This window comes from Ptychodera flava, chromosome 13 (assembly GCF_041260155.1).
Source record: "Ptychodera flava strain L36383 chromosome 13, AS_Pfla_20210202, whole genome shotgun sequence".
NCBI classification, from domain to species: Eukaryota; Metazoa; Hemichordata; class Enteropneusta; family Ptychoderidae; genus Ptychodera; species Ptychodera flava.
Genome location: NC_091940.1, coordinates 16038824 through 16066748, shown reverse-complemented (window position 1 = coordinate 16066748; position 27925 = coordinate 16038824). Strand labels below are relative to the sequence as shown.

Genomic DNA, 27925 nt, shown 5'->3' with positions numbered 1-27925 from the left:
TTACACTTTACATACTACATATTTATTCAACACCTTAAAATGATAACATATCTCATGCAGAGTAAAATCTAAAACACACTAGTTTGTACATATACATATCGTAGTTCAACTAATTTTTGACGAAAAAATATTCGAAAATGATGTCAAGAACATCATTGTTAAAGTATTGAAACACATGGTTTGGTAGTGAGACTTGTGGTCTTGTATTATTGACCATTCGATTAAAACTTCGTTACGATAGTAAAATGAGAAAACAATTGTAAAAATGTCAACATTCAAGTTTGATGTGTACTTTAAAAATCTTATAAGTGAGCATGCGTGCCTTCTACGCAATGGCGTGCGTGAGATGTGCAGTTACAGGTCGGCCGAATGTGTTCTGTCATTCCGCAGTGAAGACGATATAAAAATGATTTTTTTTAACTCCATTCTGAGCGAAATTCGAGTTATAGGGAAAGCGTAATAATCTAAATTCTCTGAGATGGTCTAACTTGTGCGCGTGCTCCATTGACGACGGAGACAGGGCGATAAAAATACGAAAAAAACCGCGAACTTGTTCAGACCTGACAATGTACACCAGTGTTCAAAATCTATATGACTGAGATATGTATGGGTGCTCATAACATACGACAGTGACTGTAACAATGGTGCGCAAGATCAATAAAGACTAAGATAGGGGTGCTCAAAATCTCTGAGAGTCGACACTGAAGAGCCCGAGAACTATAAATTATCATTTAAATCAGTTGTAAATTGATGTAAATCGGTACATCGAACCAACAAATACTGGTAGACCGTGTCACATGCTTCATGTAAGAATAAATTACACCCTGCAAAGCGCAATAACTAGTTCCAATTTGCTAAAAAAGGTGCGGTTGGTACAACAAATGTGGACAAACAGCGCCATCCCGTGTTAACCTATCTCAGATACGAGTTCAACTATAACCCTTGTGATTGTACTAATTGGAATTGAATTGATAAATGGTTTATTGTTTCTAAAAGAGGTGAAGGCCTATACCTTGAACTAGCTCCTCCATTGAAGTGAATGGTTCGTCAGTTTACAAATTATTTCTAACAATTAATCAGCTGCGGCGAGGGTATTTGTTCAAAAATACACCACGGACTCGGCCAAGCTCTCTTTTAATGAGTTATGTCTTATTAATCCTCTCTATGTCCCTAAAAGTGCTATAGAGAAGGTTTGGTGTTTTTTTTAAATGATTGTCGCTGTCTGTGAGGAATTTTTGCGAAAGTCTCTTTCAAATTGAAACAGCAAATTTTAGACAAGGCACACAAAAATCGTTATATTGTAAAGATAAAGAATAGAAATGACATGAACGTACGAGAACAACATTTTATCATAACATGGCTGACTGTAAAACGCTTCAGAGACAAATGTCAAAACGTTACTCTTTGGCCAAGAGACAAGGATACAAAATTACTTCTCTCAGATATTTTGTCACACTATCAATACATATAAACGCAGTTCAAGTTTTAAAGGGATACAGTCGTCGGAACTGAGCTCAAAGGTCGTATGGGACTCATACGACCAATGTAAACACTGTATCTAAGGTATGATGGTGATTGATGAAAGTTAAAACATGTCTGTCATAATCTACATCGTATAATTTAAATGTTTCAGCTATGATGATGAGATGCATCTGGATATCGTGCACGAAATACATTGTTTGTAAACAAGAAACTTGCACAGGCGCAGTTTCAACGACCATTTCCCTTTAAATAACAAAAGAATTTAAAACGAAAATATTTTTCAAAGACTTCAGCTGAGAAACTAAGGCATGGAGAATAAGGCGCCCGTTGCCTTGTTCGCATCCAGGTATCAATGAATTCTCACTCTAGTATTCTGCATGCATCATCAACAATAAAAAAAATAAGAATTGTTCTTTGTACACGGCGATATGCGGGGTCAAACATTTACTTTGAAAACAAAAGTATTCGCAGTCGCTGTGCTCAAGGAACAATCTTTAGTCTTTAAAATCGGTATTTCTATGTATAAAATCACGGATGAAAGGGTCATTATTCGGCGAGAGGCATAATAACCTTAGCTATACCAACATTTATAATGAAAATGGCAGGAAACTTTGTTTCAATTTTGTTAAATATTACACCGCAATATCTTCTCAGTTTTAAGCTGACGCCTAAGAAGGGTAGTTACTGCTATTTTATTAATTTTTAAGCACGTCGTGACGGTCATTCTAGTGTAATATTAACGGTTGTGCCATTAGCTGCAGCGAAGAAGACAGTGTTTTCAAGAGCATTATTATCACCAGCAGTAACCTCTGACCTGCGCAGCCTAGCTGAAGAGCGTCCGCTATAACCGTCTGTCTGATAGACTGCCGAGTCACTGTCTCGCGAGAACAGGGCGTGCTGAACCCGAGGACAAGAAGGACAAGCGCCGAAGAATTTTCTCAAAATTCACCGGCTGAAACTGTAAACATGTAAGAGGACAAACTAAATAATGCAGAGATTATGAAAGGAAGGTCTTGCAGTTGGTCCCTGTCACCTGCTGTGCGGGCAGTGCTTCCCAGCATGCACCGCGAAAGGAGAGAATTTGTTCATTAAGTAATAGAGCAAGAAAATTTATCACAACAAAATATCAACGTCAAACGCAAGATACATAAATCGTAATCACAGAAAAGCATTTTCCTTTACAAAAATACAATAATTACCATGTCGTAGAATCAAAATGTACATTATAACAGCGTATGGAAAACTTACATTGATGAAATATGACAGTTACATTTCGGCATTTACATATTTGAAGAGGAGAAAGCCTGACAGCTAAATACACTCGAAATTTACACCATCGGTCTAGCCAACTGCGAAAACAATATCTACAACGTATGACATCTTTCGCTATTTTTCTCATTTAGTAAAAAATTACATCGATTGACCACTATATACAAAATTCCATGTTCATTTCTCTACTTCCTGTCTTTACAAAAAAAAACCAGTGCACTTCCTGTGTCATTCCATGAACCAAATACGAAATAGCGCCGCCACGTGAAAATTGCTTGGAAACACAAATGCCGCTGCGCTTGCGCACACGCTTAAAAACTTGTTAGATGAACGAATGAGCTCAATGGGTAGAATTGTACAAATAGATCACAGGAACGAAAAATACCATGGCAAAATTTTCTAAACGATCAAATAGAGTCGGCGATGTGATATCTTTTGTTGCTGAGCAGGTTGGCAAACATTGAAAACTTTTTAATGTGCATAATGTTCATTTAAAACGAGAATTGACCTTTAATACTGTTTCAATGATATATTTCTAGGTCTTTTTTTCAGTAGAATACCAAGATAAATCTTACTAGCGAAATTATTCGCCCTGTCGGTGACCCTAAGAATGGGTTGTAATGATCGCGAGAATAAGCGTGATAATGCTAACAAATGCTTACTGGTCACAAAACATGTTGAGAACGCTTAAAAATTCGAACCATAGCCAGTGGAGTGAAAGCGTCCACTAAAATGAATTTTCTAAGTTCGTACACGGTACGGTAGAGCTGAAGCTCAACTGTCCATGTACGAACTTAGAAAATGAATTTTAGTATTACAAAATTGCTAGTCAATTTCACAACCTCGTTAACTGTTAATGGTTTAATAAAGGTTTTGGTTGATGATGGTGCCACTGTATGATGGGCCATTGCCAATAACCGATATGATAACGCTTATAGCAGGTTTAGTATTTCACCTGTAGGAGTCCGTTACTATTAGATTCTTCTTCAACTGGTAAATTAACCTCGCTTCTACTGTCTAAGGTAAATCCGATGGACGAGTAAAATTATGTAATTTTGTATCATGTAAGCATTGTGTTATATTAGTCGCCACAGCAATCAAATTATACATATAGAAAAACACAGTGTGACCAAATCTGCATTCTCTATTGAACGCATTGTTTATCTAAAATTCCCTGTAACTATTGTGACAAGTTTTAAACATCTTTTGTCTGTCAATTTGTCAACCATGTCATAGTACCTTCATTATACTGACAAACACGTATTAAAATACCGGGTATTCGGTTTGTCAACACAGAACGTGCATGCGCAAAATGCATTGTTGCCATCCGACGATATAATTTATGTCCGAACAGTAATTCCCATCATCAACAATAACAACGCACATAGCGGTCTTGCTGCGTTGATAAACTGGGTACTGGGTATTTCAACGCCCCCTGGGGTCGTGACCGAGAAACGGCGATTACCGTCGCTTTAAGAGCGTTTCAGGTTTTTGTTCGATTTTGTGTCACGAAGTTAGATACGCCGCCATAAATGATTTATTGTTGAAATGGGTAAGTGACCAGAGTTTGAAAAGACTCCAGGTCGGCTAGTTGCGTATCTGAGGTTCAGAAGTGAAATTTAAGGACGCCCGTTGATCACAATTCGATCATCCCTTGTTATGGCGCTACTTCAAACGAACACTCGATTCCGATGAAAATCGTAAAATTGTGTGATCTATTTTTTTTTTTAGGGGTTGCATTTTTTTTGTCGATCAAGATTTTCAAATAAAACAGAGCGCGACTAAGAAAGCCGCGTATATTATTTGTAGAAATAAAAAAAATGTCGTTAATTATATCGTGTCACTTTTTGTTTACAAAATAAATAACTTGACTCTATCGCTGCTTCTTTTGATAAATTCCGCGCAATTGCTTTGACTTTGTCTTGGTGTTAGTGGGGGGGGGGGACAATAAGATCTTGAAAACAGGTATTCAAAATATGGACACGCCCTATTACTCCCCAAATATCACATTTTTTTACATTTCGATATCTTGTCAAGATTCCGTTTCGCAAGAGCAAGAGGTGAGATTTCTACTATAAAAAAATCGTTCCTCATAACACTAACACACTTCCCCTTGTTAACTCCCCCTCTAAAAAAGATCAAATGGTTCATTCCCAAGAAGTGTGAACTACGCAATAACCATGGAGTACACAAGTGTTACCTTCTCTTCTAAACAATCGACGCAACAAAATCATCCCAGCATTCCCTGTTGAAGATGTTATTCGTCCACAGCATACGTGCTACCTGAACACCTCCGCATTATATTGATATTCCGCCACTTTCGAGACGCTGTATCTGAATTTCAATGCCGTCTAAAATTTTTAAAAACAGAAAAGTCTGCAAGAAAAACAATTCATCGTAGCAGTATTACTGAAAAATATTGCAGAACATTACTTGTGATAGATACACATGGTTGTTACTCTTATTATCTGTATAATATCGGGAGATGTAGAGTTGGAAGGAGAGCGTTATGCAACCTATTCAATTCACAAAAGCAACTGACGTCTGCCAGTGTGTGCGTTGCGACGCCACCTCATGGTATGCAAAAACTGGACGATGACGTAGAACTGTAGAAACAGTTTAAACACGTGCATGGTGGCGTACTGCCATGGCAAAAGCATTTTGTTACGGTTTTCCTTTAAAAACGCATCTCGTTTTCGGCTGGCGGGATGCAACGGTACACTTACAGTATTGTAAATAGTCACAGGTTGAATGAAGATCAGAGCGGATTACGAGCGACATCTCTTCGCCCGCCCACGCAATTTTTTTTTTCCTTTTTTATTCCGCGAGTGCTTTGCTTTCTCTGGTGCAGTGAATTCCCAGTCAGCTTCGATCACATCGAGACGACGGTGTCGTGAAACGTGCAGGGATAGTGCCGAGTTCGCAACCATGTGAAGCGCACCGTCTGGCTCGATGGGCCGCTACATCCACCGGTGGTGCCGTGTGTCAGCGCTCGCCAGTCGTTCAGAATTGGATGGCAGCATTCATGGGCGGCTTGGTGCCTAGGACAGCAAAGGAGAAAATGAACGTTGGTTGTAAAAAAACTGCACAGCGTCACCAGGTAGGTGTAACGTCAATGCGACACACTATTTTCAGGTACATAGTTACTGCGGTACGCACTGACTAGCCATAGGTCGTCGAACTGCGCAGTCCATAGCAAGAACGATAGATCACCGCGATTAAAAGCACGTGTCGTAAAATTAAAGGCACAGTCGAAAATGTACAACCCCTGTGCATATAGGCAAGGGTAGACGCCAGGTAAAGATGTAGTATAATATATATATATATATATATATATATATATATATATATATATATATATATATATATATCGTTTGCCTGTGCTAAGAGACAAAGTTTCTACGATATCCCATGTGACGTAGAGAATGCATTGAAGCAACAAATTGTTGTTTTACTCATTTGCGCTTGAATTTGGAGTCCCTCTATGGAGTCAACGTGACGACGCCCATATTTTTTGGCGCATCTTGAAATCTTCACGCAGTATAGCGTTAGCAAGTAAGCGGCAGATGAAAGCGTCACCAGTTTCCGGTCAAATGGTGAAGAGGGAGTGACTTAGTATCGCTACTGGGTGCGTGAAAGACTTAAATGCGACACTCTCGTAGGTAACTGATCGAAACAAACGCAAGACGAGAGTAAACATATTAATCATTCATAACATGCGGTATAAAGTGTGTTTACGCTTCATATTTTCTATTCATACACAAATATAGACAAAATATAAATGGAAATAAAGCCCATACACGAATACAAAAAAGTGCAACCGAACATTGCTGATATCCAACCCAACAATTCCATTTTTCGTGGGAAGGCCGTATTCCAAATGTCGCAGTGCAATCCAAATTTCCACAAGTATGAATAAAGTGTATATAATGGTGCTATTTATAGATCCTGTGGTGACATAAATTATGCTAATATATACATATCAACTTTGTTCGAAGCTCCCTTAGAAACGGTTTCCATGGATACGACAAAGCGCAGTGACAAGCTTTAATTTGTCGATGGACGCGATTTTATTGACGTGGAACGTGAAGTTCATGTCTTCTTTTCAGACATCCCTGAGTCCGGTTCGAAGAAATTGAATGCGCTTTTAGTCCGAAGTTGTTCAGAATTTCGGCTTCGTTGATTTTTCATTTATTTTGCATGAAAGGAACACCCTCTGATATTTTTCACAATTTTTTGTTATTATTTCAGAATTTTTATCGACGGCAATGAAGCATGCGCGTAGGACTTATCAGCCCCCATTTGCAGCTTCTTGTCATAGTTTCTGACGCTTAATTTAGAAAATGTATTTATATATAGAGAAACTAAAACGAGATCGAAACTGTACATTAACCACTAGTGTCCAATGTTGTTGCGGAATACATACAAGTATATCTGTAGCGATGACGTAGTGCCAGAGACAATGAGTCACTGACGTCACATTGACGTCAATCGCGGCTATTTTTAGGTTATCAAATTAATTTGCATATCCGTGGGTGTTTCACCATGGCAACGTTAACACATATTTTCCTCCGACGCCCGCTCTCATCAAAACAGACCATCTTGTCCATTTTAAAAACCCAAGCGATGTCTAACGTCGATGACCCCCCTCCCCCTCAATTGGCAAGAGACTGCAGCGCATTGCGATTCATCCGAAAAAGCAAGCGAGAAGATGTGCGCCCATAAAACAAAAACACATTACAATAAATTCTGCTATTTGAGTTGTCGATACTTTCGACAATGATGTGATAAAAAATTCATATTACATTCACAAATAGCATGCACACGTGAAGCAGCAACATAAGCTCACACTTTAGCTAGTCCTATTGATTTGTTGATTTCAAGTGGACGTCTGACGTCATCACTGCTTGGATCTTCCCACGTTTTTTATTAGATTTGCGTCGGCGAGAGAACGTTACGAATCGCTCCGGGCAGGTAAAGAGGGCCGTTAAACGGCATGCCATCTGGATCTGGGACCGTCCTCCGTGGGATTTTAGCGACTCTTGAGCTCTGTCTGGCTGACGATCGTTTTTCAGTTCTCTAGATTTCTGTTAAAAAAAATTAGCGTTCAATTTTCATCCGCACAATTCCATTAGAAAGCACCGGCATGGCTTGAAAGCTGATGTGTGACATCAGACTCGGGGAAGTAGACCTGTCCAATAGAGGCAATGTCGTCTTAGCTCGTTGGTGGCGCTGTTCCCCTCGCAGGAACAGAAAACACACCTTCGCAAGAACTGATTTTGCAGTCATGGAGCAAATTCCCATTGATGATTTTTACATTGGTATTTGCCACAGAAAAGGTTTTCGACATCAGGCAACAGCTTTTCTTCGAAATTTTATTGGAATAAAAGACGGCGCAATTCTTTGTGTTTTAGCCATGCGCTCGAGAATTGAAACATATTGTAAGAGTGGCCGTCGCCAATACCTCAGCTCGTGAAGTAATGAGAAATTCTAGAATAATTCCTCACACCACTCTCCTATCAAGTTAAATTTGTGATTTCTTGGATAAAAAGAGAGAATAAAACAGGCAGGGCAAGGCAGAGATGTATAATAAATCAGATGAGCGCAGAATCAAGTGCTTGATTCAGACAGACGTATAGTGCTGCAGATCATTATGAATTTTGTCAGGATCGCGAGATCACCGTTTCAACTCGCCTAAAGTTGGTGATGATGATAAAGAAATGACTCCGGACAACAATTTAAAATGTAACATATATTACTGGTTTCGGGGTTTTTTTTGTTTCATTGCCATATCATTCGCAATCGTCATAACAGCAAACCCTTAAATCTCTCAAGACCCTGGATTTTCTTTATTGTACAGCACGCCCACGCGTTTATTTGACGCGTGGGCGTCAAACGCTAACCTTGCGTTGTCACGTGCACGATATGTTAATCAGTATTTTATTGTAATAATTCTCGCCGTAATGGGCAACTGTGCGGCCTTGTGTGGTCATGCCTATGCAACATTATAGAATTTTTTTTTCTCTCCTGAAAAAAAAACCCTGTGAGATTGGTTCAAGGCCGGTAATGACGTCACAAGGTAAACAGACTGCTGCCGCGTTTTGTCGTTTCAAGGCCTTGCAGTAAATTCGAGTATTTTGTTGACGCAGCGTCTGAAGTCACCTTGGTACATTCATATTTCGGTATCTTATTAATTGTTCGTCGTTCGATGCACTTTTTTGGGCATGGAGAGTGCAGAGACAGAAATCCAAGCGCTTTAAAGGTGTTTGCACTGACGTAGTCCTAAGTTTGGCTTGAAATCTGGAGGGGTGTCGCATTACCTGGCACGGAACGGTTTCCCATTATTTATTACGCGGGGGAAAATATTAAACCGCAGGTGCTTCAGAGTAGGACAGGGCCTCGTCCTCGATATTAAATGTGATATGCTCTCTAATGAAGATGAACGGAAACATTTATATGAAGGCAAGTCATTTATGCAATCCCAATGCCTGACGTCACCCAAGCGCCTCTCATTAGAATTTGGAACAACATCCCGCGATCGCTTCCCATACACATCGCCATTTTCGTGATCGTGAAACAAGATATATGTAAATAATAGCATTTTTATTCAGATTTTCAGGATTGTTGGACAGTTTAAACAATGCGTAAATTATCTCTCTCACGACGCAAAATGCGCCGGCGCACATGTGTGACAGTTATTTCCGACCGCCATCCACGTCGGCGTGTACCGAGTTACATACGGCCGCACAATGACCAAGGTTCCGGGTCAAGATCTTTTTCTTACCAAAAGAAGGATATTTTTTTTTCAAATTCAATCAGAGAGCCGAAATAAATTTGACAAACACCCTTCCAATGAAACAAACCTCTCACTCATGTGAACTTTGGAAATCATGGTGCATGCATATGACGTTATCATGCAAAGAGGCCCGAAATGGACGACCTCTCTGTATTGTTATTTTAAAATTTTACCACCTTTTTTAGTATACCTCCCCTATTTCGCTTTGAGATTTCTGCAAACTCTACATTCCGCATTGAATTGAGACGTCTGAAATATCCTGTGATTATCAGTACTGACATAAATAATAATCGTAAAATAAAATGAAATTGTTTTTATTTGTGCGGTGCTGCTGACATCCAGAATAGAACAACAACAACAACAACAACAACAACAACAACAACAACAACAACAATAATAATAATAATAATAATAATAATAATAAGAGTGCGTCAACTTTGCTGCCACATTTCAAGAATCTTTGGGAAAGTTACAATTCAATTTTGTTATTATAAGGACCTGTAGGCTTCTATGGCTAGTTTGTCGGCCTGAAAGACCGGCTTTTTTCAACCAGGAAGTCCATAACACCGATTGACTCGCTCAAAATAGAAAAATTACCGTGGACTCATTCAGAAAAAGAATTATGATAACAGAGAATACCATGGCAACTGTAGTATAAGGCCGTGGCCTGGTGGCGGTTTCATTAACGGCGACTTTCTGGCAAAACGTGCATGGATTGCGGTCTGTCATCTTGACGACGCGTCGGCGTTCCAACACGGAGCAGCTGCGCGTCCGAATTCGAGTCTGCATCACAGTCGCTGCTTTATGAATATAGCGTGGTCAGATGTAGACTTAACCACTTTATTAAAATGGAAATCAGTCAGTTTCTAAAGAGAGCAGTTACTCATCTCAGAATCGGGGGCCGTGATTCGTTTCTGGGCTCATGCCATGTCGCCGACGGGCACGCATGTGACTCGGTGATGGCGGTAGACAGGGAAGCCTACTTGGCTTGCTTTTTCTAACGTTTTCGAACAAGACATCTTCGGCGCAGGTGCCGACAAAAATTCGGGTTGTAAATAAAATCGTATACCGATGCGGTTAAAACGCCCCCGAATTCAAACAAACCCTCAAGAATTGTCAAAATATAAAAAGAAATCAAAAACCTGAAACTAGCCATAAGCGATGAAAGCATTTCTGTGGTCATATCTGGACACACCCATCAACCACGCTATGAGAGCGCACCTCTGGGATCCTACTCCAGTTGCTGTCACGCAACACAAATGGACATGATTTACATCGATCTGATACGATGTAGCAAGATATTGATGCCAGCGTTATTATTCAGGAGAGAGTCGGCCAAGGTGACGCGAAAACCCCAGCCAACCAAAGGGCAAGAATCGCTGCCAGCTATCCCGCCAAATCTAAGATGACCACGACGACAAACAAAGAAGGCGACAAACTTCATTAGCGACCAATCACTCCAATATCGGACCTATCTGATTTACGATTGCATATTTGATTTTCTCCTCGAGGCTGCCACGTCATCATCGCCAATACTTCGAGGTGTTTTAGACAAGGTGAAAATGATCACGACATTGACCGTGGCAGCACAGCCAATTTGTGCGATTCAGAGACGCTTGAATTCGAAGTTAAACCGACGCGTCCTTCAAATCGGACCTCCGTACCGACCCCAGTAAAATTGCGGACATTTGGTTGTTCGGTATGTCAGCTCCGAGGAAACGTCCGGACAATCAGGTCAAAGGTCAAGTTATATTTGCTTGATCAAAATATCTAGACCTTTCCGAATATCGTACATTTGTACCGATGGCGCAACGCCATTAATTCCATCACAAAGTATTTGATGTTAAATTAATATACAAAGTGAAACAGTCAGAAATTCGCCCAGTCATCTATCTTTTTCCTGTCAATTATCATTCAAGCTTGTGAGCCCCAGGTGTACAATACGTCACGTGTGCCTCCGTGTTCACGAAGGGTCGTACCGAACTATATACTGTACAATACGAATACAACTTGAAATTAAGCGAACCTTTTTGTGCACATCTCAAATTCAATAACAGTTGTTTGTCGATATCACCAATGCCTTCATGGCCAAGGTTACCAGTAGAGCTAGCTCCCACACAATTCTAAGGATGCTCTTCGACAATTCTAATTTTTTTTTGTTTCTTGATACTTATAAAGAAAAGTAAACCACACCAATTTTCATCCCGTAAGCTGCACTGTACGAAGGCGAATCCATTGCATCGGGCGAAACCACCCAGACTATAATTCAACCAGGTGTTAAATCGCCCCGTCGCTCTGAGCAATGGTCAACAATATCACTGATCTGGTTAGCTTCTTCAACCTATGCGGACATTTTTCATGGATGTGGTTAAATCAGTCACACCCAACCTGAGTACTTCCACGGACAGATTCTCGCACGCAAGGCCATTGTGCGCCGAACTGGCCGACGTCTGGAAATTCAACGAAGTGCCGTGGACTTCTGCTGCGTCACGTTTCTGTGTTCGAGGGAATCTGATGCCAGTTCTACAAGAACCAAATCACACGCTTAAAACCAACGGCCCTATCACTGACCGAGCAAGTGCAAGAATTTAAATTTAAAAATGACTTTAATGTTTGTGTTTTATACCCCAGGTGCTATTTGATACAGTGCATATCAAGAGGTGACCAAAGATAGCGTTCGAACTTCTCTGAACGCTTACACATTTTTAAAAAATCAATTCCTTGACTTTTTACGATATTAATACCCACAGATATTCGCATAAACCGCGAACTTCACTACCTTTGGCCCCGGACGAATGAAAATGGCGGGTTGACGGTCTTTGGTTTCATTTGATGGTATAATTCTCCTCAACCGCAGTCTCCGTCACCCCACACTTTGATTTGATACAACCTAAAGGAATTTTGACTGCCTGTTACCCTGGTCTGGACTTCATTCCCACACCGCATTATCCGGAGCAAGATCCCACGGGCACATGCCCCCTCCACCTTTTAAAGACAATTAACAGATTCACAGGATGCATAATGATATTTGTAATTTAGCTCGGCTCGCATCTTAATCAGCGCTCGATGGACACTGGTTTCGGACGTGGGCGTGAGACCGACAGCGGGGATTACGTACTCACCGAACACCCCCGGAGTCCACTGCCTGCGTAAACACCGTCATCCCCCCCCCCGCAGGGACAAGCCCCCTCGTTACGGAGATGCGATATAACCACCGCATTAGGAGACCAGATTGCATTGTGGGAGGCACACTAGCTTGCGGCGACAGGGCATAAACCGACGATGTGGTTGAGCGTCTCACATGCGTACCGTCGAGGTATTTCATAGACCCGTCCAAGATCAAAATCAAAACCCACAACTATGACAGTACGATAGATACCAAACGACCTTGGAGCAAAACTGGTTTAAATTAGACTGGTTTCAAACCGCTCAGCTTTCTACGAACCTGACTCGTTGCATGCAAGTTGCCCATACATGCTTTTAGAGACGCGATGCAACGCCCATCTGCTATTGAGTCGCAATGATGTACACAGATTCTGAAATTCAAGGTTGATTTGAAGTCTGTCATCATGGCCGGTGTCAAAAAAGATTTCGAAAAAGGAGGGAAGAAAAATGAAATTTCGTATGTCGTCACCGTTTTAATTAATACAGTATTTTGGATATACAGACAATAAGTAGTCGGTTGACCGGGGAGATGGCCATATCGTGCCTCGGGGTCCAGATCAAGCAGGCAGCTAAATTTATTTGTAAAGTCCAGACAAACATTCGTCAAAAAAAAAGATCTCAGCTTATAGCATTCATTCATAAATTCCGATGACAAATACCGCCTCCACCGGAGTCAACGCTCTCAAGTATCAAGAACCACAAAAACCGAGTGCCTGCGACATTGTCATCTTCTGCCACCCGAAAGCCCCTAAGTGCGACCAACACAAATTATCAAGCCGGGGGGGGGGGGGGACTTTGACGATTTTCCTTGCCGGATTTTCTCCGATGTCTCGCCGTCGCGACATTTACAACCGTGTTTTAGCATTTTATGATTATTTTTCTCAGATTTTATGATGTCAAAAAGTTCATTCACCGTACGCCTACTTACCATAGGAGTTGAAAAACTCAACAGGCGAATATTGTTTTTATTCGTCCTATTTTTTCCCCTGCTACCACGTTTTAGAAGAAAAATAAAACGCCCGGATAACATTACCTGACAAATATCATCCTCATTTTACAGATAATCGAAATTTATTAGATTTCATAGTGATTTCATTGCGAAATGTTTTCTTCCTGCATCCGGGGAAAAGACCATCATATTGATTGGTTTCTGTAACGCCTTGTCACATAATTTGACCTTGACAACGCGGTCGATGCATAGATTTTAAATGCTATTGGTACACATATAGGCGCGTTGAGATGACAGCGCATCATCAGACTAGGGGCAGTCACGGAACCTAGCCTGCCACCGCACCCTACATTGCTTCAGAGACACTCCTGCCGTGTCGCCTGTACTGTAAATCAGAACTTGCTCAAAATGGAACCTCAGTCACGCTGAAGATGCACTCACCAATGCCACAATAGGAACCGAGTGACTCAACCCCTTCTTAAAGACGCGGCCGCAATCCCAGGAGATACTTTCCGTCATTTGTTTTGTCAGTTAAGGTGTCGCGCCTACTTTGTGCGATACCCGCTTTTGGTCTACAAAAGACAAACCTCGAAACCCGCTCCAAGACAGAACAGATGATATTTTGATAGAATTTGTTTACCTAAAACACGTACTCAAAAGCTTTCGATTTCCGTAACAAAGCGGAAACATCGGCATGGAGTGCACGGAAGTTAGGCTTGCGATCGTGTTATCGACATTATTTTAGTATATTGGAAGGTCGTTTTGTTTTTATTTAAAGTAAGGCCAAAATATGATTCTTGGTTTTTGAATTTGGTGAAATCTTAATCATACCGAAGATTGGGATTTAAGGCCATCGAAAAGAAAAGCCGCAGTTTGACTCCAACCAGTCCAATACATGGCTAGCTGTGATCATCCATTTTACTAAAGACACTTGAATCGGAACAGAGCCACTAATTTTCTTCTAGGGTGCCGACACACCTGGCCAAGGGCCCTGCCGTAGAAAACTGTTCGGCTGTTCGGCTGGTACTTCGGCCGAAGTACGCAGGGGTGGGCGACAGGGTGGAGCGCAAGACCTCGGGAAAGAAACTCCACAATATGTTGTGAGACGATGTCCTGGTTGATTGATATTTAGGAAAGTGTGACAGAGCGAACCATATTACTTTCGGTGCATTTTAATCCATACAGTGATTTCCCTTTTCGTGATGTTTTAGAACTGACAACCAATCATCTACCAGCCTGGGTTTGACGAAGATGAAACTGCGACCAGGGCTCGAAACTTAAACCACTTGACCGGTTTTAGAAAACATAGGCTTCATCAAGAACTGCACCGTAAAATTGGTAGAGTTCTACGTTGATCGCTTTTTTTTCTATAGTAACTATTTGCGCCGGGTTTGATGTCGGACGACAAAAGAAAACAATAAATTCTGAATGCTAAGGTCAGTACGATAACAGAAGCGGCCGGAAACAGTCTGCTGTACCAGTTTGTGTTCATTACATATGCTGAATAGTTGGATTCTGTTTATTTCGTTGCCATGGAAGTCAATAGAAAACAAAATACAACAGGTAACCAATTCATGTAAACTTTTTTTTCGACATTTTCTGGGCAACATTTCTCAAATATGGTGGAAATCTTTCTGACCGGTCTCGCTGTGCGATCACTCGGTTCTGCTTGTTCTCTTGAACAATGAAAATGGCTTAACCTGGTCTTTTTGATCTATGTCTGGTATTGTCACTGTTAGGACCATGTTTTCGTACGATGCTATCGTTAAAGGAAACTTTTGCCGCTGTGACTTCTCTGCTTCAAGGAATTGGCATTGCTTACCGTGACTGCCGTCTCTATGGTTTCGAACAATGGACGAAGCTCTTGAGACTTGCTCGATGTGTTACGCACTTCGATCAGTCACGCCCTCGCCGTAAAACTTGCCACTTTGCTGATTGAAATACCAAGCTGATTCTCAATCATTACCATCGCACACAATTTCGTCATCTCAATTGTCTTTGTCGCACATGCACATTTTACGCATGCCGAGGAGGGGAAACGCCTTACAAGACAAATGTGATTTACTATAAAATGTTATTTTTCCCCCAATTGTTTGGACAACAATGTGCCATGATCAAGTAATAAAGAATAGATGTAACTTGTCCTGAGGGATGACGTCACGGATATTGGCATGTCACTTTCTGCTCGGCTCATCGCGGGAGATGTCTATGTCACCTGTACTCGGACTCGGCTAAGGTGCAATGTGGCCGTACGTCCTTGTCGATGTCGAGCCGTACTCCCTTCTCGCAAATTCGTCGCCATCAACGTAGTCCACAGTAGAGCACAAGTTACTGTCATCGAGAGAAAGCGAGAGACGTGTGACTCTCACCGGTGACGAAGTGTTTTTATCCAATCTGCCGTCCGCAACTCCGATGATTTAGTATTATTTACGATGTTACTCCTTGACGGCGGCGTTTTCGGCGCGTTTCCTGTGATTTCTGAATTCTCGTATCATTAAAAAAACCCTCCGGTTTCTGTACAAACAGGGGCGTTCGGAGGCGTAAATTTGTTTGCCAGATTTTGGACCGATGCCAGTGTAAAGGAATGCTGGTGGGTGAACCAGCGATGACGACATTTCCAGTATGAATGGTTTTTATGCGGGGGGCTCATCGACAACGAACTCTGAACGTCTGTTCTACACTGCTGACACTATCAGAGCGTGGGCGCAGACACACATACACTGCACTTCCATATTAGGATAAAACGCGCGAATACTGATTCAGCATCGATTTTAATGTTGAGTAAGCTAGTGCGATGCCCCTAACCGGCTTTAAAACATTGTGATGCGGGATTGGGTTAGGGAGGGTGTAATCTCTCTCTCTCTCTCTCTCTCTCTCTCTCTCTCTCTCTCTCTCTCTCTCTCTCTCATTTGCGAGTTTTACAGTCTGTCGACATCCAAATCAGCAAAACGTGTTTTCGATTATTATTTCTCATTTTGACAGCATCAATACACAAAGCCAATAATAAAAGTGGCTTTCAACAGCTACTGTAAGAAAATGTTCCATACTATGGTACGGATTATTTTTTCAAGGAAACACGAAACGTTGGATTTCAAAGGTCATTTTGTTAAGCTTATCAAACTGCACTTGAAGAGATAAATCGCTACCCATCACCTACTATTACTCAAGGAGATTCCCCCAGATCTTGCCCTAATGAAATTTTTGACCTTTTACTGAAAGGGAGGGTAATTTTCAACTATTATATATTTATTTACTTGTTTGTCAGCTGTTTCTTCACATGTATACTCTCAATACAATAATACCTCTGGTCTTATTTCTGGTATTTTGTTCCGATTGATTGTTGAAATATGTTCTTAGACATTTTTATTTCACAATCGTCTAAGAATTGGCGGGAAGGGAAATTTGGACAAGATGGACCGGGGTATGGGCCTGATAACCAACCGTCTGCGTCATCGCTCAAACACGTCCTCATTCATTCTGTGCCCGTCAAAAATCCAATTAATGCGAGGTTCTGTTGAAAGCACGCGAATAGAAGACAAACACAGACATACAATTCGATTTTGAAATGGGGTTATAATACAATAACAAAAATCAATCGCTCATAAGCCAAACAACTAGAACCAACCAAGAAAAAAACCCCGCGACAGCCGCCAGGCTTTAACCACAGAAAAAGAGAGCTAACCAATATTTGTCTTTGTAAATATATGAACAGGAACAGGTTTTCGTCATGTTATCAAAAACAAAGAGGTTTGATATTCATACAAAAAATATCAGGGCGGGGAAATGGCGGGTACGTTAGCAGGGTCACTCTATGCGCTTGCGAAGATTTCCGTAGGCACTGCAGTAGTTTCATTTTGGACTACCAAGTTGCGTTTTATTGGAGATTGTTGCTTTTGAAAAATGTAACCTCACTAAATTGAAAGCTATTCAACGACTTGAATTTGAACAAGGAGACAATAAAATACGTCATAGCCGCAGACGGCCTCGCGCCGCGTCAGGAACTGCATGTTTGTTGGTTGCTTTCTCCACCAGGGAGAACGATTCTAGAAAGAGTGTCATCCACACGGACACGACGAAATGTTGCTTCACGCTGATCCAAAAACACAAATTCGATTACCTAAATAACATTTTCACACAAAATGGACATTCTTACTTTGTCCACTTTATTATTCTCCTTTTTAAAGACATTTATTCATCGTAATAAAATTTGATAGGTAAATCACACCGGAGAAAAAAAATCACAGGGCGTTTTCGTCCATGAGAAATCCTACTTACAGTCTGGCGTGTCTTTGTTCTCTGGTGGGACATCCCCGGGGCCACTTTCGTGAACGGGAAACAATAAAATCTTCTTCACAACGTGATTACAACATCATTCGGAGTGGACGGACAAACGACGGAGATCGAGAAAACACCACACACAATCAGGTATAAACTCGGTCAACCCTGTTCCTGGACGAGGTTGACGATTCCGTTGTCACATATTTAGCCGCAGCCTCGCCCACTCTGCTTGGCTGTCTTGATAATGGAATCTTGGCTCGGTTTGCTTATACTTTGAGAAATTAATGCCAGCATTATTCTCAGGATAATCAAGGCGTACAGAAGCAAATTTTTTACCATCGACAAACAACCTAATTGAATTTTGTATTAGACTCGGCTAATGGCGTGACAGACATTTTGTTAGCGCTGCAATTACTCTCTCGGTTTGCGTAAACGCCGTTAATGTCTTTAAAACAATGGTCTAGGCTTTTTTATGATTGTTTTAGATTCGTCAACTGAATCAGTTGGCCACCACGTTAGAAAGCAAAAGGTACCATATTAAGGCTTGGTTTCAGGGTAGGGCGTTTTCCCTGGCACTGCTATGGAGTACAAATACTATACTGAATATTGTCGACGATGCAATGAAATTACTAAAACCCGATTCACGTCAAAGGTCATTTTTTTCAACCGACACACTTTCTTGATGAATTTCGTGTCCGCATTTTCACAAATTTGCTCTACAAACCCACGATTCGCCCTCGTGATATCGAAATGCCCAGCAGCCTACACTTGGACAAACCTACGTTGGGTGACATGCACGACAGCGGCCTGCGTCCTGATGACAGCCGTGTGATGTTCCATCATACATTCGAGCGAAATTTGTAGGCCGATGATTGAGCACATTTTCCTGGCCAACGATTGGAATGTTTAATTTAGATCAACATTCAGGGCAATTTTTTACCTGAGAAGCCTCGCCTGCATACATACGGTGTAATTTTCTTATCCTCGAATTTTTGAGAGTGGACGAAGCCGAAACTGACTAGATTTGAGCTGTGGGGTAGTTCTGTCCTATTTTCTCGCCAAATGTGGTTCGATCAATGGGAATTGCATTTCATGGAGGGATTTTTAAGAATAATTTTTGGCGTTTTTATAAAATGAAATTTCTTTTTTTGTGATTATGTTAACCAAGAAGAAAACAATGAATTGAAGCATATACAGCAAACTTCAACAATTTAGCGCGACATGTCTTTTTCCGTCGTCGATTTTAAGGGGAGTCGTGTTATCGATATTTATGGGGAAACCGCAGTCCAACTTACCGTTATACATCCTTGGTGCTATTTGGTCCGTAACTGAAGTTTCATTCCGTTTGCAGTAATAAGGAGACAAGACTGGCATTTTACTGAAAACTTTTACGTTTAACATTGGACCGATGCACATAACATAGACATTACACGGTAAACACATTGCCGTTCGTTGATAAGATTTGCCGTTGCTCCTTGTGGTACGAAATTGTATCATTTTTTACCAATCCTTATTTTAGCCTGTTCGCCAACCCCGAACCTAAAAAGGCAATATTTGAGGAACTTTTTTCGAAAAAAAATTCCAATGCCCCTCTCTCACTCACTCTCTTGCACGCCGTATAATACGTTTCAATTTTTGTTCTTCAACCAAGTACAAACATACGCCTATTGAGATATATTCTCATTATTGTCATGTTATTGCACAATTAAAGTATATACAATGAATCAAAAATACAAATTCTTCTTTGAAACAACTCGGGACGAATCTGAAGAAAAGATGTACTGTTGTAAACAGACATACGCACATGTTTTTCAGAGACTCTGCACGTATAGGGTTGAGAGTAGATTGTGAATCCGTTCGCGAGTTCCAATCTCAATGAACATGGGCGATTCTCAGTTTCATTCGCGTCCAAGACCCGCCATGCTACACAGAGGAGCAAGTCCCATAGCTTACTGTGGAGGGAAAAATGTAAACTTACAATCAAAACAGGCCGACCTTACTGCTTCCCCAATTCGGGTGAAAACGACAACAACCACGGAAACGACACCGTCAACAACAACATGAATGAAAAGTGCCATATCGTTCAAAGCTGACGCAATTCGCCATCTTTCGCCTATGCCTCCGAGGAAAACAAACAAGAAAACCAACCCCAACAAAACAACGACAGTAATCAATAGCGAGGACAACGTCAACAACAACAATTTGTACCTAAAAAAACCAAATCATAATCTAGCTTACGGGCTTAATTTCTCTGGTTCGGGATCTCAGCTGTGTACATTTCTCGGAAATGTTTTATCAAAAGCAAATGACCAAGAAATCTGTTACTACTGTATCATTATTATCCTGTACAGATAGAGTCTTTCATTTTTGTTGTCTCATGAAAGAGCTATCCAGGCCTGTTGATATCATTTTTTCTATGATTGTCTGGGAAAAAATAGTTGTGTTATTTCTCTGTGATCCAATTTTGAAGTATTCGAAATAATACAGCAAAAGTTCGGCTTGATCTGATTGTCTTGTGTACGATCTGTTGGTTTGTCTCTTTGTGTATGTTACCGAGGTGGCGTCATCGGCATTCAGTCTCATTTTCTACGTGATGAAAAATTCGTCACATTTCATACCAATTCTTCAGTTTCCAAGAAAAAATCAAATAAAACGGCCGAACATACGAACACACCGAAAAAAAAACTGCTTAATCGCTAACACTGCAGCAATATTGGGCGAAACAAGTAAAAGATCTTCGAACCATGAAATTCTACAACGCCCTGGCCGACACATATACAAGTCTAATGCACTGGCCATCCAAAGGATACTTAAAAGTAGACCCACAAACAAAGTTTCATCGTGACTATTTCAGGGGTACAATATTTCAGCATAAGAAGTAATTTGATAGTCATAAGACTTTTTTTAAATACATTTCTATGAAATTTCGGTCAGAGTCTGGTTTGAGATAATAAAGCAGTGTTATGCAGGATGGAATCAGTAAATAGAAACATTGTTTTCTCTGTCGTTGTTTGTGTTCTTGTTTTGGTGTACCGCGCGCTCAAAATCAAAGTCATTTTACCTGAGTTCCCAGAATAGATGGCTGTTTGTTCACACTTTCCCGCGGATTTCGTGGAATTGGTGGACAACAACACAAGAGGGAAAAACATAATTCACCCAGCATTGGATCGCATCCTTCTTAACCCCCCGAGCGAAAGAAAGGTCCAGCTAACTGGATAAGAACACGGTGGTCTATACTTCCGATGCCACGAATATTCTCATTGCATGTGTTGAAAATATTTCGCTTGCATTTTTTTCCGTGGTCGATATTACGCCTGTTGGTCTACGTTAGTGATACTTGTTTCAAGTACATACATTATCGACAACGGCCAACTATGAAACCGTCGGACCGTAACGCGTCACGGACACATGAAAATCGCCTCGATATTTTTCGATTGAGAGAGCGCGGACAGAGCTAGTGTTGCTTTCTGTAGTCACACGGCTTTTCTAAGTCTTACCATGGTCCCTCTACAGAGGCCTAACATAGCCAAAATCTGAATTATTCGTCTATACACATGCGTTCGTAAAAGAAATATCCGCTTGAAAAGGCTGTGTTGGACTCGATAGAGTGTTGTCTCCGTTGTACTGTGCACCGAAAAATTACAACAGAATGATGACCACTTGCGCCTCTTTTATGCCGAATGCTGTCCTACGCAGTAAGCATTTTGGGACAGAACGACAGAACTTAGTGAATTTGAAGAAGAGACAACAAGTATTAAAGAGTAGTTGTTCAGCGAAACTTGTCGGAGTCTTGCAATGACGACCGTCTGTTACATGCATAGGCAGAAATTGGACGTCCGCTCGTGCCGAAAAATCGTACGTCAGTCATTTGAAAAATATGCACCATTTTGTACTCAGTCCAATAACTTTTACCAATCTTTTATTACTATCATATTTACTGAAGTAAGCTGAAAATTATATTTTCGGTCGCAGCGGTAACTACAATGTCACAATGCAAGACAATCGACCAAAACTATTACAGGCAGGAGCGGGAAGCTTCGTAAACAGAACCTAGTTTCGGCAACCCTCTTCGCTTAAAGCGTTTAATCCGCAACGACGGACCAGGTTTGCGGACAAAAAATATACAACCAACCATAAATATTACCAAAAATTTCATAATATTCTAGACGGCTTCCTTGTGCAGAAAGTCAACGTTTGTTTTCGCAAAACAATAATGGTGGAACACACAGCCTCTCAACATGTCTCGCGGGTGTTATTTTTACAGTAAAGCAGTATTAATTTTCGCTGTTCCGAATTTAAACCATACCATGCCCAGGTTGTTAATGATAAGGCCTTTTCCAAAATATATGAATTAAAGGCCTCCTTACTACTAAAGTAAAGTACTGTACTATTTAAATCTACGGTGAATATTTGTTGTGCATTTCAGTGTTTATATTTCATCATATTTAGAACTTGAGCTGTCAACAAGCTTATTTTCTGCATCGGAAGACAACACGCCGACGGTTGACAATTACAATCCACAATTGAGACATATGGCGTGGTCGAAGAGCTGTGATGTCCAACTCGTCTTTAGACAAGCTTGGACGAGCAAATTTTAGGCAGACACACTATCTAATTATCAGACAGTGCCTATTCAAAGACAGAATTTCAAGACGAAAAAAGGAACAAATAAGTTCTTGTACGTGTTGCCGCCCGAGGAAACGAGTTTTGGCGGACGATGCCCTAGTCTGACAGTGAACGATAGAGTTTTTGAACCGCCATGGTTTTCCATCTCAAGAGCAGTCTCCCGTTTAAAGAATTACATCTCTTTGGCTTTGCTTTAACGGCGAAAAACGCCTTTTTTACGTTACGATGCGGCGATTCTATATGGCAAATTGTTCAAATTGGCCATATCTCTCAACGACGCCGCAGTCACACAACCCTTTGACCGTCAAAACATTTCTTGTTTAACGGTCCGTCGGGAAGCAAACAACAATCTCATAAACATGCAGAAAGTACGTTTAAAATTAAGAAATTACAATCAATGTGTATCTCTATGAACATCTGTGTTATTCTTCAATTTTCTACAACAGCAATGTTGACCTTACCTTTTTGTGGGGAGGTGGTCATTCTTCATACGTTCTATCAGCGCCGGCAGCCTGTCTCAAGCGATGGTACAGTACTGTTTGCTGGTCTACTTCCGTGCGGGAGGCGGCAGTGGGGTTAGTTGGCACGTGCTGGTCACACTTGAACCTGTCAATAGAACATAGGCTTTATCAGTTAAAAAATGTGGCTTTGTGGTCATGCTGTAATGTGTGATGAACGGCTATGGGCCAGCAAACCGCGCCAAACTGAGACACCATGTTGAAAAAAGGGGCCACTCACAGTGAGAGAGCGATTTTTGAATGGAGGTGGGTTGAAGACGATGACCTGAGCGTGATTATCGTGTCTGGCGGGCATCTCCTGTGTTTTTTGTGCATGTGTGACGCGAGAACCAAGCTCCCCCAACCCCCCTCGCCCCTTGATACACAACGCCGGTCACCCTTTGTGTTTGCACGCCTTTCTTCAACCTAATGCATTTTGGAAATCGCCAAGGCAGAATTGTTCAACATCGATGGCGTTCACGTGATTTTGTGGTGGCCAATGAAAGTGACGGCAGCCGCTTAAGAGCGTCGAAAGAAACACCGAATGGTGTGACGTAAGAGACAAAAACGTACTGCTGAGTGCCGCATTTTATAAGAGCATCTTAATATACTTTTAAAAAAACTCCATTTAAAATATATGTAATTGAAAGAACCGCCATCGCGCCCAGCCAATGGAGCGTACGTTCTGTGAAATCTTGTACAGTTTCTGGTTTGCACGCGTCTCTAGGACGTGTCAAACATCGACAACACGATGTTTCGATGTGTTGCGATGTTGCCATCGTCGACAAAAATGCGATGAAATTCCACGAAAATTAGCATGACACACCTGTGTGGTTAGCATCAACGCATGAATGTATAGTTTTCTCTGCTGAGCACAAGGACACGTAGTAAAAAAGCCAACCGCAACGACCAAAATTATATAGCTGATCCATCTCAATAACGCTCTTCGCAAGACTCCAACACCGAATAATGATATTCCATTGTGACAGAAACAAGGATATTTTTTCCCGAAACATGGAGAACTTTACACACCCACCCACCTATTCCTTGTCTGCAGGCAACTACGTGCGATATGTACAGCCTCGGCATTCCAGGGGAAAAAACCACATTAAATTATCACTGAACATATCCAAATAGTCAGTTTTCGTGTCAAATTCGCGAATAGTATGTTATCATGGTTTGTCAGCATAACACAAATATGAAATTGCGAAGTTCCCAAAGATCGTCAAACTTTGATTTAGGCGACGGAGGTTTTATTTTTTAATTTTAAACAGTTTAAAATGTCATTGACACTTTTCTGACTTAAATGTCTTAAAATACCAAAAGGAGGTCGATTTGCAGTTTCATGATGGATACTCCAAACACAATAACATAACACATTTCAAGCAAAAGCACACAAGTTTAAGAATATTGACGAGAGAGAGAGAGAGAGAGAGAGAGAGAGAGAGAGAGAGAGAGAGAGAGAGAGAGAGAGAGAGAGAGAGAGAGAGAGAGAACGCAAGTGTAGTCAATTTCAACAGACAAGGCAAGCAAAGCGTACGTAAGGGTCAAATTTAGTTTTATTTCATCATAAAGTTATGATGTTCGTCGCCGTCGATGTTGCTGGCGACTGTTACGGTAGTATCATCGGCCACGTTCACTGCGGCATATTTGACCCTCCAAGAAACGCTGCTGATTATCTAACTTCTGCTTGTACTTCGCCTTAGTTTATACTAGCCTTTCTGTTTGACGGACTCGATGAGTACTGAGAATGAGCGCTCTTAAATGTGGCAAACAATGCGTTGTTCTGAAAACTCAACCATATCCGTTCCTAACCCATTCCACATCAAAGACTCGACAAATTCATCTTAAAGCCAAGTATCAACCTGGTAAAGCGAACCTCGATATTTTCGGAAGCACAAAAAGCGAAGTTCCCAGTAAATTATTTGTCAGGAAATCTTTCTCTTCGAAAACACTTACAGAATTGTGAACATCATGTAGGTGTGACTTTTTATAGCTGCGTCAGGCATAGCTTCACTTCGAGTGGCAATGTCGCAACACTTTTGATTACATTTTTAGGGTTCTCATTCGAAAAGGCTATTTTTGTCGTCTTGCCACTGAAACAAACAAGTGTCAACTGTCTTTGAACTATTTCCACCCCACTGACAGTCACGGCCTCTCATGAACAGCACGTTCATGTGTTTTCAAATTTTCAAAATCGTCACTTGCCTGCTACTAAGCATAAAACACTGCTCGGACTGCATTTGATATCCAGGATTTTCCGCTGGTAGAAATGACACAAACAATCTCTTGTGTGTAAAAATAATCAATCAAATTTACGTCAACAGAATTTAACTATGTCCCCTAAAACGATTGATGATCGAAGAAGCTATGGCAGAGATCGCCTGTTAAACAGGGCGGGATTTGACGCGCGATCGTCTGACGAAAACTCACTCTGCCCTTCCCCAACACAGTTTGTGCTCTCATAAACTCACTAGAATTCGACATGGCTTCGATTCCCTCGTTCTCGTGGCAACATTGCATCTTTGTATGTATGGAAGGTTGTGACAGCCAGTTACCTCAGACTGTCTTACTGAGAACTGGTCAGTTTGGAGCAGCAAATCGGCGCGCTTAAAGACGAGAAAATTATTTCGGAGGTCTGGGATTTTAGAATTTCTTTACGCAAATCTGACGTTGTACTTTGCTCTTAGATTCCCTTGACCCCAAACATCAGGATAGTACAGGGTATGTTGTGGTTTGCTTTCTGCTAAAGTAAAAAAAAAAACAAAAAAAAATTGACAGAAATTTGACTACTAAAGTGATAAGGAATGAAGTCAGAACGTTTTGAAGCATTCGGCTTTCAAGTACTTTTTTCCGGACCGAATCAATACAAGTCAGAATTTTTGTTGAAGGAACAAGCTTGTACTACTGCTGGCCGGGTGATTTTTCGGCGCATAATTGTGATGAAAATTATCAGGGTCGGGTGTATAACCACAAATCTGGCACCTTGAAGGCATATCTTTGAATCAAATGCCCTGTATTTGCTGGCCTCTTTTTTCAGGCTCACAGAGAAAATAAGAGCTCATTGTTTGTGCTCTCGAGATCAACATGAGAGGACAAAGAAAAATATGACACAATATTAACGACTTCCGAGGAAGACGACAGAGCCGGAATGAAAGAAAACAGACTGTACACGACATCGCCCATCGAAGCGCCCCATATTCACGACTGCCGACGACACAACTGGCAGTCTGTCGTAATGGTGATCGACAGTCTACTTGTTGTTGTTTTTTTGTCGGAGCCGGAGAGAGGCGAAAATACTAACATATCTCCGGGCTTTCGGAAAATCCTGACTCGTCTGAACCTCGGTCGTCGGCACCGAGAAAACCAAAATGGCGATTTTTACATGATCCGACATTGTTTTCACAGCAAGGATGAAATGGCCTACCTATTAGTAAAGCATGCACAGAGTGGATTCTCAAAGAGTTCACCGTTGTTTTGCCAATGGGTTGATGATTTCTCGCTCTAGAAATTCCGATGGATGTGGGCTGGTAATAATTTCTCCGTATTTATTTGCCGAAGTCCCCACCCACGCGAAATCCGCGGCGAAAACACACAAGAAATCCTACACTTGATGCCGATCGAGTAGAAGGATGGTGGGCGGGTGGGGGAAGCTGCGAGAGTGACGCCGTATGGCAATTCTCGAAGAAAAAATATATCGGCACTTGCATTATCAAAAAAAAAAAGACGAACAGAAATTGTATCGCTCGACACTTCCACCAACGCCTCTCCGAGGATGCAGAAATAGGGCAGTGAAGATATCCCTTATTCAAATTTTCTCTTTTGTATGGTGGATGTGTACCTGGCCATTAATGTCGTCCGTCAACTTACCTCCATATTGTACATTCACATCCGCCATGTCAACGGTGACTCGCGACGCGCGCTGGGAGACTCCGCGATGCGTACAGCGGTGCCTGATTAACCTGGCCAGACACCAGTGACGTCAGAGGTCAATCAAAATTCAAAAACGCAACCAATTTGCGATTTGTAATCATACGTTCTGCGGTGTCAAATGTTTTAAAAACTCCTCAGGCGTTCATGCCTAGAATTAATATTGTTTAAAAAGTAGAACAAAGTTGAAAGGTGACCTGACCTGACCTGAAAATGTCACATATGACCCTTTTAATTGTTATGTTTTTTAAGTTGATTAGCTATACCATTGCATACTAGAGGTAACATAAATGAGCACTTCATGGTGTATTGTATATGTCAACATAGAAAACACATAATTGTATACATTCACCTAAGATAGTCTGTATCATGTTCATACATTGCCATAGCGTAAGCATATATTAACTTACTGTATGTATGTATGTATGTATGTATGTATGTATGTATGTATGTATGTATGTATGTATGTATGTATGTATGTATGTATGTATGTATGTATGTATGTATGTATGTATGTATGTATGTATGTATGTATGTATGTATGCAGCAGGCAGGCAGGCAGGCAGGTAGGTAGGTAGGTAGGTAGGTAGGTAGGTAGGTAGGTAGGTAGGTAGGGCGGTAGGGCGGTGCGGGGTAGGTAGGTAGGTAGGTAGGTATGTACCTATGTACCTATGTATCTGTGTATCTATGTATCTATGTATAACCACATGGCAGAAGAGAATGCATAATGCTGATGATAACGAGATGCAAAAAGTATTTCGAATGATATACATATAATGTTGACAGTTAGCATGATAATGATTGAAAAGGCAAATGTAACAAGTAAATAGTGCCTACTTCGGTACACATGCTTGATAAAGTCCGGAGCAGCGTGTTTGTCCGACATTGAGGACGCGAGACTATACCTTCTCTGATCACAGACAGTGAAACTTT

At 41.2% G+C, this 27925-nt stretch overlaps 1 long non-coding RNA gene across 1 annotated transcript; it reads right to left on the bottom strand.

Moving 5' to 3' along the window:
* LOC139147579 (uncharacterized) lies at positions 1–27925 on the bottom strand. Its single transcript, XR_011555760.1, has 3 exons — positions 27830–27925; positions 23027–23171; positions 1–5792 (listed from the first exon to the last, which is right to left on the bottom strand). It is a non-coding gene; the product is annotated as an uncharacterized lncRNA (long non-coding RNA).